The sequence below is a fragment of the Phaseolus vulgaris genome, chromosome 9 (assembly GCF_051622355.1).
Source record: "Phaseolus vulgaris cultivar YP4 chromosome 9, ASM5162235v1, whole genome shotgun sequence".
Classification (NCBI taxonomy): Eukaryota; Viridiplantae; Streptophyta; class Magnoliopsida; order Fabales; family Fabaceae; genus Phaseolus; species Phaseolus vulgaris.
Window position 1 is genome coordinate 17,466,193 of NC_143506.1, and position 13,804 is coordinate 17,479,996.

Genomic DNA, 13,804 nt, shown 5'->3' on the forward strand with positions numbered 1-13,804 from the left:
TAAAAGTATAGTTTTTTTTTTGTAGAAAATTCTCCATCATCTATTTATTAAGAGAAACTGAAATGTACACTAGAATGAATGATATACAAATTGAATTTCTAGGACAAACAAAATTTAAAGATAGCCTTAAGAGGAGAAAGAGATAAGAGAATAAGAAAAATTAAAAGAAAATGAACTTTAAAAAGAAAAAGGAGAAAGAGAAAATATAAGATAAAAAGACAAAAAGAAGAAGAAGAAGAAAGAAGGAAAGACACAAAAAAAAAACTGAAATATGAAGAAAAAAACAAGAAAAATATTAGATCAAGAAAAAAAAAAGAGGATTGAGAAAAAAAATACCTTCCTGAACTCCATCTTTATGTGGAAGTGAAAGAAATTATGAGGAATGTGTAGAAGAAGATATTATCGGAGAAAAAAAAACACTTTTGCAAAAAAGACAAACTTCCTAAATAATGTAAAAATTCTAAAGTTTAACAAGGATTTGTATATTGAGTGCATATATATGAACTTAGTGAACATTTCATGGTTAAAATGGTTACTTTGGAATTTTAATGATACACTTTAATATGGTAGAATCAAATCTTGAATGATGTAATTGAAGGTAAAATGTTAAAAATAGTCACTTGGTTTATCTTAAATTTGAGAGAAATGTTTGATTTATCCTACTTCAAGAAGAATTTGTTCTTCAATTTCAAATGTTAGAATAAGGTAAGAGTAAAAAAAAAATATTATAAAAATACTAACTTGTTCCTCAATCAAATGTGAGATAAAAGAAGACATAAAGTCCACCATGACAAGATTCTTAGATAGTTAATAATGGCATTTATAGTATGATATCACTTTAAGAATATATATCTTTTCATGAATTTGTCCACAAGACTAACAAGGTAGAGTTACAATTCACAAATAGAAGTTCCTATAAGAAACTATCTTCTAACTACACTACAAGGAAAGATAAATCAAGAAATGTGGTAATCCCTTCTAAGGAGCATAGTAAGTTTATTCTTTAAAGATCTTCATCAAAATTCTTTTTCTAAACCTCCTCCCCCTTGTCCCACATACCTTCACCGTCTTTATCATCTTTCAATATTCCAAAAAATACTAGTAGCATAAAATGTTTTAAATGATTGGACTTTTTGTTTCTAGTTATCCATCCAAAAAGACTACAAAATGATACAAGACAATGTTGATCTATGATCTAATAATTATTCTTCTTTTTTTCTTTCTCAAGTGACACTTCTTTTAATAATAGTGAGTGTGAATTATGTCCATTAAAGGGAGATTTATTGATGATTAGATGCATGTTTGGACATGTTAAAAAATATTTTACAGAAATCTAAAAAGAAAGCATTTTAATCAAGGTGTCTTATCATGGATATAACTTGTATACTCACTATTGATGGATGGAGTTGTACCAATGTTGTAAGCAAAAAGATTATCCAAATAACCAATTACAAACAATCTCCCATCCAAGACCTTACAATATTCAATGGTTACGTGAAGAAGGTGAATTACTTGTGAAGAAACAAGTGTTAAGTACATTTTTCCATTGGTAAGTATTGTGGTAAAATTTTATGTGATGTGATCCTAAACAAATTAAATATGTATTTTCTTTTCTTTTTTGTTTTCAACCTAGCGAGAATAAGTTATTTATTCATAATATTAGTTTATTTTATGTGTTGTTTACATATAAGATTGGGGAAGAAAAGTGTTTATCTAATATCTTCCCACCACATTCTCTATATACAAACAACTCATGCATTCATTTTGATAACTTTGATTGAATAAAAATATATGTTAATTTTTATCTTTAGTGTATCACATATCAAAATTTTGAATGTTTTCTTTATTTGTTTATCTTAAAGTCTCACTTATTAGCTTATTATTGTATGTGACATCAATTGCCTTGTAACATAAGTTAAGTGAGTCAAACCACAATCGAATTGTAGTGTTTGGATTGCTATGCTCTTAAGAAGAAAGAGTTGTACTTTGGCTATTAGCTATATTTTTTAGCATAGTAATAAATACTTGATCCAACAATTAATATCAAATTCAATGTTATGAGTTTGATTCCCAATGGAACAATTATTGAAGAGGAGATTATTGTAGGTCACACCAATTATCATGTGATGTAGATTAGGTGGGTTAAGTCAATCAAATTGTGACATTTGATATGCTACACTTTTAAGTAAAAAATGTTGTGTCTTGATTATCAACCATACATTTTGGCTTAATGGTAAGCATTCAATTTAACACTTGTCTCTTATATGACACGTAAGTGGTTAATCAAACTTAAAAAAGTAGAGAGTTCTCTCTCTTCGGTTTCTTACCTTTTTAACACTTTGATGTTCTTGAAGGGCTAAACTGGACCCAAGGAAGGCTTGCTTGATTTGGAGGATCTTTCTCCTCAAGCTGAAAATAAAACTCTTGGTTGGATATTGGATCTAATATTGGAATGATTCTTGAATGAAAAGTGACATTGAATTATTTTGTTCAAACTAGGAATTCTAAAACACCTTACGCTAGTCAAACTTTATTAAATTAGCAAGATGATAATTTGTCACTTGTGATCTAACTTACAAGATAAGGATCAACAATGTTATAAATTATGAACAATGTTTTGTCATTCATTCCTGTGAAATAAGCAAGCGTAGAGAATCATCACTTGTGACCTAACTCACAAGATAATAAACCCTACGAGAGAATGAATAACTAAAGATTAACATTTTCCTTCCATTTATACATCATATGTAACTCAACATTATCGCAAAATAATATTCACTATAACAAAAATGAAGCTAATGATAATGAAAAAATATAGTTAATGATAATGAATTTTTTCAATAATTCTTTTACATGGCAGTGAAGTTTAGTTATCTTTCTCCTTTTATTTGACTATCATTACATCTCTTTTGTTGACTATTACATATGACAACCATTGAAAGAAATTGCATCCAAACTCTTCATTGTCGTTATTTTGTTGTCCACAAAAGCAAAGAAAATGCATCGATGTATAACATTTAAACCCCGAAATAGAAAAAAATAAAACTAGCTTATAGTTAAGGCATCCTCGAATGTCTTCTCAAGATGCACATGAGTATACGTTGTTCATCCCCACATTTACCTATGAAAGTTGATAATTGAGAACCTCTATCATATGAAGATCGTGAATTAATAACCAAGTTATCGACAAGTACGTGAAAAAGCTAAAAAAATAAAGCACTGTTGATGAAAAAAATTATCATTTGAAACCCTAGTTTGGTAATTAAATTGGGAAAGAAAAACACTTATTACCTCCCAACAATAAAAAAAAATTATGTAATTGTCACGTCGTTCCCTTTATGTTACATGTACATTGTGTCAACTCATTTATGAGATGAAAAATGTCACATGGAAACATCTAATCAATCTAATAATTTTCTAATTTAAACAAACCAATTGAAACATCTAACTAACGATAGAAGAATTAGGATAGAGAGAGCAAAATAAAAATAAAGATAAAAAAGAAGTGAAAAAAATATAATATTACAAATTAGGAATTTATGAGGCACTATACCAATAACAAATTTGAAAGAAAAAGAAGGAATTAACTTGTTCATGATTGGTTCATGCTTTTCCTTTACCCTTTCCATTGAAGACAAAGGGGTGTCTTGCCACACACATTTCATCCATTTTCCCTCATTCCTTTTACTCTTCCTTTATCATATATTTTTTTTCTTTTACCACTTATTTAATTTCAATTGTTTTGATTTAAAATTTTAATTATTCATCGAGTTTATTCTTTTTTTAATACGAATCAATGTGTTAATGCTCTTTTTTCTCCCATAATACAAATAATAATATAATTAGTTGATTTCTTTCTTTCATTTTTCCTTCTCTTGTTTTACTACTATTCCATCTAACTTTAACATACTATTTGCCATCATTCACTAATTCATTGTGTGGTTGATATTATAATTTAACATATCAATATGTGCGTGTGATTTTTGTTGTGATTCCTGTAAATGAATTTGAAACATACATGACTTCTTGATAGATGGTAGTTGGTCAAGTTGAAGAAAGATGATTGAGAATTATTATTGTAATGCTTTTTGTGAACTCCATGTTTCCTTTGGTAAAAAAAATTATATGGACATTGTCTCATCGTAATTACATTTTAAAGGTCCTCTAAACACTCGTCCCTTGTTGATGGCACGCCCCGCTCACCATGTCATTGACATCATGGGGGAGTTTAAGACCTTCCAACTTCTCCCTCTCCTCATTATAAGTTTGCCAACAATGTGGATTTTGGTGTTTTAAATTCTAGCCTCAGGCACCAAGGTATTACACATGAAGGTTTTGATTTGAATATTTATTCTTTGTATTTAATTGTTTTGTAGATTAAATATGTTTCCCTTTTAATTTAATTTAATTATGACAGTTATGAAATGCTTTATTTATAAATTACATTCATTGTTTTAGTTTCAATGTTAGATGCTATATTAATGTGAATCAACATTCCTCGTGTTGATTGAACTTGCTAAGAATGAATAAAGTCTTATTGTTACTCATTCACATTACATAACTTTTTTGTGTAGTTAGAAATTTAGAAGTTGCATCTTCTTTTGAGGTTTGTATGGAAATGGCATTATTGAGATCATGTGATATTATTATAGCCTAAAAAAATTACAAAACAGGAGAGCTATAACGGTTAAAGAAATAATTAAGTTTATTTTTTTTGTTTGAGAGATCATTCTTTGAAAATTTAATCATTAATACCTATTGCTTGGTTTAGAAATAACTTATGAAGTTGATAAGCCTGTCTAAACTTATTTAGTGTATTTAAGGTACTTATGAAATACTACAAAATTATTGTAATTTTTTTTTATTATTATTATGTGGTTTGTTGTTGGAAATGTATGGATTTTTGGAGGACATTTATATATAATTAATGCACCTAACTTTTCCAAGTATAACCTCTTAATAACTTTCAGATGTAATGTGTACTTTGTAAATTAAATGCCAATATAGTTTATTTTTTAAAAGCTTTAATCAAACTAGAAAAAACACAATTATTATTTATTCAAAATAAGCATAACCAAACTATTTCAAGAGAGAAAAAAAATCATTTTAGAATTATTCGTGAATGATACATTTTAATTTTGAACCATTGTTGTGATGTGAAGTAGGTTCTAGGTTAACATTTTTGTTGTTCTTCATTTGTATCAATTCCAGATGTATTTGAACTTCTTCATTCTTCTAAAAAAAAAAGCATAACCAAACACATATCTTCATATTTGTTAGAATCTTAAAATTATAGTTGGTTTTTTTTTTCTTATGGGTAGTGTTTCTTACTTTTAATTGTATATCAATTATGTTATGCCCTTCACTTTATATGCAACAATTTGTTGTTGTTTGCCTTGTATGATTTTCGTTTTTGAGATATGATACAAATCTGCTATTGCAACCTCTAAAACAATCTATGTTGTTCCAATTTACAAGTTCAAAGTGAAAAAAAAAATAAAAAAAATAAAGAGGAAAACAACTTAGTGTTTGGTGAAGATAAAGTTGTGGTTGTAGGAATTTAAAAAAAAAAATATTTGGAGAATATATAGTAAGTACTATGCAATAATCAATTTTTTTATGCTTCAATAAAACTTTAACATTATAGCATTGATACATTTGTTTATCTATTATCTAGCAACATCATTGCCATTTGTGTAAAAATATATATTTTTTTCAACAGAAAACACACTTCTCATAAAACTAGACTTTTCAAATTTGTCCATGGATGGAATAGTTTGGACTTTTAATGTATGTGTGTTTAAATTCTTCATATTTTGTTTCTTAAACTGTTATGAAACTTTTCCCTCCCATAAATCTTGAGAAATCCTTGTACATATATGCTCAACCCTTTAGGTAATTAACAATTTATTTTGTACGGACATTGTTTGCCATTTTTAACAATTTTTGGTAGTTGTATAACAAAATATTATAATTATCTGTTTATTTTTTGTAATCATTGATATTGTGAAAATGATAGTAAGTTTTTATGGGTTACTAGTAACTCATTAATTTGCAATTTGAAATTAAATAGGAGGTTCATTTATTTTTTTCAAATGTTCATTTTTTTATGTTTTGCTCTGAACCAATTTTTCTTATTTTATTTTCTATAATTTTGGAATCAATATTGATTATTGTAAATTAGAGTATCGTATTACTTACTACATTTTTCATATCTTAGATTAAAATTTTAATTCTTAAGTTTCTCTAAATTAGGCTCTTATAACTGATTTTTATGTTTTATTGAAACTTTATCTATTTATTATTTATTTTGTGATAATATCTTTGCTTTTTTCGTGATAAATTATCTTTTCTTATAGAACTTGATTGTGGTATTGGATTTTGTGCATGAAAATAATTATGAGTTATGAGAATGGTCTTCTTCTCATATTTCTCACAAAGACTTTGTTGATAAGTTGTTGAAGATAAATATTTTATACCCCTTTGCAAGAGTGAGGTTGATGAAAACATAATTAGATCAATCTTTAAAGAATATATCAATCAACATCATGGTTAAAAATGGTTGAGAATGATTTGATCTCTGACAATACTTCGTCTAAATGTAATTTATATACACATCATCATATATCCACAATTTGTACATTTGCAAAGGTATCCTTAACCCTAATGTAATTTATATACACACAATCATATACACAGTTTGTACAGCTACAAAAATTGTCCCTATACTACTACTCTTTAAATTAATAGAAATATCTTATTTATTGATATGATACTGTGAAAAGCAGGAATTAAATAACACAGTAATGGAGTTTCATATAAGGTAAGAGGTTAAAAACTCTTCATTAGTTGATTTTTTTTCTTTTTTTAGTTAGTTGTAAACCCTAAACAATAATAACATGCAATGTAAAAGATTGAAGAAGAAAGAGATACTCAATATTTTTATATTGATTTATCTAATCACATAAACTACGTCTAGTTTTTTATCAACGAGATAAGTTTCACTATACAAACTCACGCTGCAAAGTACAAACAAGTATTTTTTTCCCAACCCACTTCTGGTTCAACAAATCACTCTTGCTTAACTAGAGTATTTTTTTGGCTCCCAGCCACTCTTGACTTAACTAAGTATTCTTTTGACAATTCACTCCTAAATTACACAATCACAAGGTTTAAGGGATCAACAAATCACTTTCTTAGCTTATTAAGGAGAGTAACGTCTTTCGACGTATACAAAGTTAAGCTCTCTTACTAGTTCACCAAGATGAACACAATTGGTGTTCTTACAAAGTTTTAAGACACAAAATATTTGACAAAGTTTCAGCACTATGAAATTATGACTCACTTCTTTGTTCTTCTCCTTGAAGCATGTCTTCTTATAATATTGAAAAAAGTAGTCGTTTCATTTTTTTTTTCTAGTCGTTAAGTAGCTTTGAATTCTCTTCATCGCCTTCTTCTTATCTTCTTTACACAATAGCTGCCAATACTTGTCTTTCTTGGTAGCAAAACTGTTTGAATCAAACAATGGTTAAAAGTGCATATCGTACAAGATAATTAGTTGTTGTAAGGGTTGAAAATAATTGGTGTATAAGAGATGGTGAATGTTGTAGCTTCAACTATACTCCTAAGATAATTTTTAATGTTGTTTGTTTGGTGCAAAACTTCATGGGATAGATGTAAAAGACATTCTCTATAATATAGACTCAAGCTTTAGGAATGTTTCCATGAATGTGTCAACTTGGTCTTTGATTGTACTTAAACGTTTGATATTCACATTTCAAGAGTCAGACGTTTTGGTTGGTCTACACGGTACTTTTATCGTCTAATCATCATTGTCTTATTAGACAAAGCACTTACATTATCTACTCTTCTTTCTTTAACATTTTGTCATATGCTACTTCATGTTTGATTAATTAGTTTAAGTACTTAATCAAAACTATAAAGTATTGTATTTTTATTCTAACAAATGTGTTTTCCATTATCCTTTTATTTACATAATATAATAAAAGTTATACTTCCTAAATTTCTTTACTTGAAGTATTTATTCCCACTATATTAATGACAAAATAGTTATAACAAATTACTATTCTTATATTACAAAGTGTAATTATTCATTAAGAAAATGGAATACATGGAAATTTAAAAAAGAATGAAACTACCGCTGATAAAAAAAAATATGTCTTCTATTTAAAGAACAAAATTTAAACAAAAAATCTCATTTAATTTGTCTATGTGAAGAAACATTTTTTGAATTAGTTGACGATTTATATGAGAATAAATATGAGGTTTACATAATAAGAAGCTTATGCAACCATAAATATTTGTCATGCAGAGGAGAACTTTCAGTATTATAACAATTTGGTTTCCAAGGGAAAGAAATTGAAATCAAAACTAAAAATTTGGTTCTTATTTTATTATAGTTATTATAATGGCTGTTACTTTAATTAAGGGAAGTAGGTCATGAAAATATATTTTTAAAATATTCAAAGATAAAATGAATAATTAAATTATAGTATTTAATAATTTTTAATAACATTTTTCTTTAAATATCTTTTAGCATTTACCATTTATATTTATTTATTCTATTTTATAGAAAAAAAAAAATTATGTATTATCTATAAATATTTTTATACCATCAACAAATAAAAAACCTTTTGTATATGAAAAATATATTAATTACTATTTGAAAGCGTTATTTTGAAAACAACTAAATTAGTTACATTCTTATCACTGAACAACTGTTAGTGTATTTATTTATTACTATTTTCAGTTACTTATTTATTTATAATAAAATATTTTAACATAAAATTTACCTCAAATTTAATATCTCTTGATGAAATTGATAATTAAAATAACGTGTAAAAAGTTAAAATAACGCGTGTAACGTGCAGAGCAAGAATTTAAGTGTAATAAAATAATTCATCCTCTAATAATAAGTGTTATTAAATAATTTTTTAGAGTTGTTGTGAGTATAATCTTTTTCATGAATCAATTAAAATTATATATATATATATATATATATTCGGATTAAATTAATTAAAAAAATGTTTTAGTGTACAATTGTTATTTAAATATATATATACATATATAATATTATATATCTATAAATTAATTAATTATATATTTAAGAGGGTATGATCCACCTAAAATATAGTGGATATTTTTTTTATAAAAACTTTTTTCTTACTCCACTCTAAATAATATTTTTAAATCAAAATCTCTTATCGTGTTCTTCTTCCTTCTTTTTTTAGTTTTGAATTTGGTCACACTTCATTGTAGTTAAAGAGTTGAAGATCAATCTTTTCTAAATAGATTCTTAAACAAAGTAAAAATCATTTACTCTATGTCTTTTCTTAAAATTTAATCATCAATATTAGAGGGTCAATTAGAAAAATTAATTATCTCAACTTATTTATTTATATATTAGATTTTTGTTTTGTTTGAATAATTTTCAATAGGTCCTCATAACTTGAAACTTATCCAAACTGAACAAGACTATGGAAGGTTGTTTGAAAAACAAGCAATTCAGGCAAGGGAGACTAGCTTTAGATTTTCAATAATACCTTAGACTAAAAGATCGGGTGTGGAGGGACACGGTCCTAAGTTTAAATTTATCTTACAAGAATGTTATTTGATGAAATTGTTTAATTATATGCTCTTTGAACATGTATAAATATTAGATTTTGATAGTTTAATGTTTAAGTGTTGTTTTTTTTTATGTTAAATAAGTTTTTTAATGTTGTGAATTATATTATGAATGGTTTGGAGCATTGATTTTGGATGAAGATTTTGAATTAAGTCTGTTAGGTCACTTAATTTATGATATTCTCTCTCAGACAAAGATTTCACTACAACTAAACTTAGTCCCGAGCCAATTATTGCTTAAGGGAATAATTTTTTGCTCAAGTGAAATAATTTTTGCTTATGTAAGGCAATTCTCGCTTGCAAAAATCATTTTTGCTCAAGCGAGATATTTTGACTCAAGCTAGCAAAAATGATAATTTTTTATCTTTTTTTTCTTATTATCTCTTTAATTAATTGAATTATATATAAATATTTTGTATAAAAATATAAAATGAATATTAATTTCTATAGTCGATTGAATTGTGAAATTTTTAAATGGTATGTGTGATGTATTGGAAAAATCTTAAAAGATGTATGCGTGATTGATAGACCTTGTATATGAGTAAAATATAATGTATATGGATGATATTGTATGAAATTGATATCATACATTTGAAATAATATATGAGATGTTGTTTGATGATACATTAAGTATGAAAACCTATGTTTTAAACGATTTTTTTTAACTTCACTTATGATCTCTAAGTCAGATAGACTAAGAGATTAAGTGGTAATTGAATAAGAAGTTTATACACACCATGATCCGCTACAAATACACAATATTGAATATTTGGACTTACACTAATCCTAGAAGTGTGGATTAGATGTTAGTTTCTCATAGAAAAATACTTAACGAGTCTTTACTAAGACTATAAATACATATACAATCACTATAATTGAGATGAAAGCAACAAAAATACTCAGGATTGAAAGGAAACCATTGTATTATAAATATAAATGAATATATGAATAGTTAGTAACTAGTATGACTAGTGTACGTACATAAACAAATGCATAAACTCTTAATCTGTATTGTAATAGTTATATATATATATATTTATTGCATAAAAGGTGTTGATGTAATTTTTATAACAAAATTAAGAAAAGATAAAAATTAAGAGAATTATGTAAATTAAAAAATAGATGTTAAAATATTTGATTTAATAATTATTTTTTTATTATAATGTAAATTTAATTAACATTTTAAATATAAGAATATGTAATGGTGATTTAAAAAATCATATATATATATAAATTAATTTTTATTTTATCTAATATTTTAAAATCATAATATAAAATTCACTGATGCCAAATAATGAAAAATAAAGAAATTAAAATACAGTAAAGTAAAAATAAAGGAAGAAAAATATAATATGTAGATTAAAAAAAACTACCAACATTCTAAATATAATTAAATTAAACTGTAAGTATTTAGAGAAATTAATTCTATATAATTAAACATTTTTATTATAACATAATTTTATTATAGTATATACTAATTTTTTTAATTATGTTATATTTTTTAATAAATAAAATTACATAAAAAAATAATTTTATTTGTTTATTTCTAAAAAATTATAAGAAAACATATTGAAAAATATTGTATGATAGGTACGACGACATTCTTGTTTTTTTTCTAATAACAATAATATTATTTATAAAAGAATTATAAGATTAACGTATTGAGACTCAATTTCTCATATATTACTATTTAAATTTTTATTTTTTCATCTAGCACAATTTTTTTTTTATTTTCTTATCTATAACTCTTTTGTTTTTATTTTTCTATCTATCACCATTTTAAAAGTAAAAAAAAAAACTGATAATTTTAATTTTCCATTAAAAAAATATTTTTAATGTTTAAAATAGTTAGAAATATAATTAATGAATAAAGAAATGAGTTTTTATAAAATTAAAAAAAAAATATTTTAAAATTAATTTTTTAAGAATGAAAAAAATAAAAATTAAACATTACAACAACATAAAATTTTAATCTATAAACATAAATTAGTATTTATTTCTAATATTATTGATGATGTAATTATGTTAATTTTAAGTAAAAAATACATTAGATAATTATAAAAAAACCAAAGTCAGTATTAATTAGTAGTGGACATAATAATAAAAAGAGAAACACAAATAAATAAAGAATGACAGAAAAAATAATAATAACTAAAAACAAAAAAGATATAAAATAAAGGTAAAACAAAATAAGATAAAGATAAAAGATAAAATATATATATATATATATATATATATATATATAAACAAGATAAAGATAAGAGATATAAGGCGATACTAAATAAGTATGTCACACCAACATCTTTGATTTCTCCATCTTTCCTTTTGTATTACACACCCAACATTTTGTTTGTTGTCAACAAATGACTTCATTATATGTCATTGTTCACTATGATGGATCAATGAAAGAATGTCACATTGAAGGATGTACATTCAGTTCTATGACACCAAAAGTTGTTGTTATCAAAAGGGGAATGACCCTACCAAGAATGAAAGAAGTCATGATTGAAAAACTACATAGGGAAGCAGAAGAAAGGGTCACAACATTTCACTTCTCCTACCCGACTAGACTTGGTGGATGGGTAAGTCATTACACCGCCATCGAGATGACTGAGGATGATGATGTTGAGGCGTTCTTTGGCATCTACGACTCCATTCAACTACAAACCAAACCCGAAGTGTACGTCACATTTGAGAGGTTTGCATCTCCATCAACACAATGTCAACCCACACACTCCTCTCCTTCACTAAACATTCATTTTGAACCATCACAAGAAGTTCAACCTTCATACCACCACCTAACACAACTATTGTCCCATGAAGCACCACACCCTTTCTCATTATATGTGAATGAACCCACCCATCAACATCTTGGGGAATGGGAAAAAGACATTCAGTCATATACCCAACTATTAAATGGTCCATATATCAGCCTATGTGAACACGAAAATCAACAACTCGCTCAAGAACCACCACAAAAGCATGGGGGTGTTGGTCTTCCCGATGAAGTCTTCAATCCTTTTAGTGAGGATGAAGACGAAATACTTGCAGCTGATGATGACGAGGAGTCAGAAGAACCACATGCACACCATACAAACAATCTACAACATGAACATAACTCATCCTATGTCCCACCGGAGCATTTTTTTGCACTTTCCACCTGAACCACCTATGTATGACCCAATATTTGGTAATGCCTTTGATCGTGACACAATAGTGTATTCTCCATAGACACTTTTTTGTTGGGCAACAATTCAACACCAAGGAAGAAGCTCAAGATGCCATAAATCGTTTCCACATTATCAATCATTGCATGTACAAGGTGTCATCATCAAATCAATCAAGACTCCTAGTTCGATGTGTTCATGATGATTGCGCATGGAGGTGTAGAGTGATTTTGCGAACCAAGAATCAATTGTGGAAAATTATGAAGTTGGAAGGTGTTCACACCTGTGTATCCCCTATGATCTCACAATACCATAATAAGTTGGGGCATCAAATGATTGCACAAAGCATTCATGAAATCATCCAAGCTAACCCTTCCACACCAATGTCAACTATAATAGCGCACATGAAGTCATCATTGGGGTATAGAGTCACATATAAAAAGGCATGGCTAGAAAAACAACTAGCCATACAAAATATATATGGCGAGATATTTTTATTTAGTTTATAAATTTGATGTATTTATTTTACCCTTCAAAAATATTAATATTATAATTATTATCTTTTTTTTAAATTGTTACGTACTTATAAATTATTACATATTTTAAAAAGTTAAATATATACTTTATTTTTTATTTATTTCAAAATATAATTTTTATTTAAATTTAATGCACTACAGAAAATATTTAATTTAAAACTAGATATAATTTATAATGTAATATTGTAATTATTATCTTTTTTTTATAAATTGTTACGTCCTTATAAATTATCACATAATTAAAAAAATTAAATTTATACTTTATTTTGATTTATTTTAAACTATAAATTTTATTTAAATTTAATGCACTGCAGAAAATATTTAATTTAAATCTAGGTATAATTTATAATGTAATAATATATAATACTTTGGTAAGTTTTTTATTTAAAAAAATAAAAAAAGGAATAGAGAAGACAATGGAACGATGCGTTTTAAGGGTAAACTTCTGAAAGAATC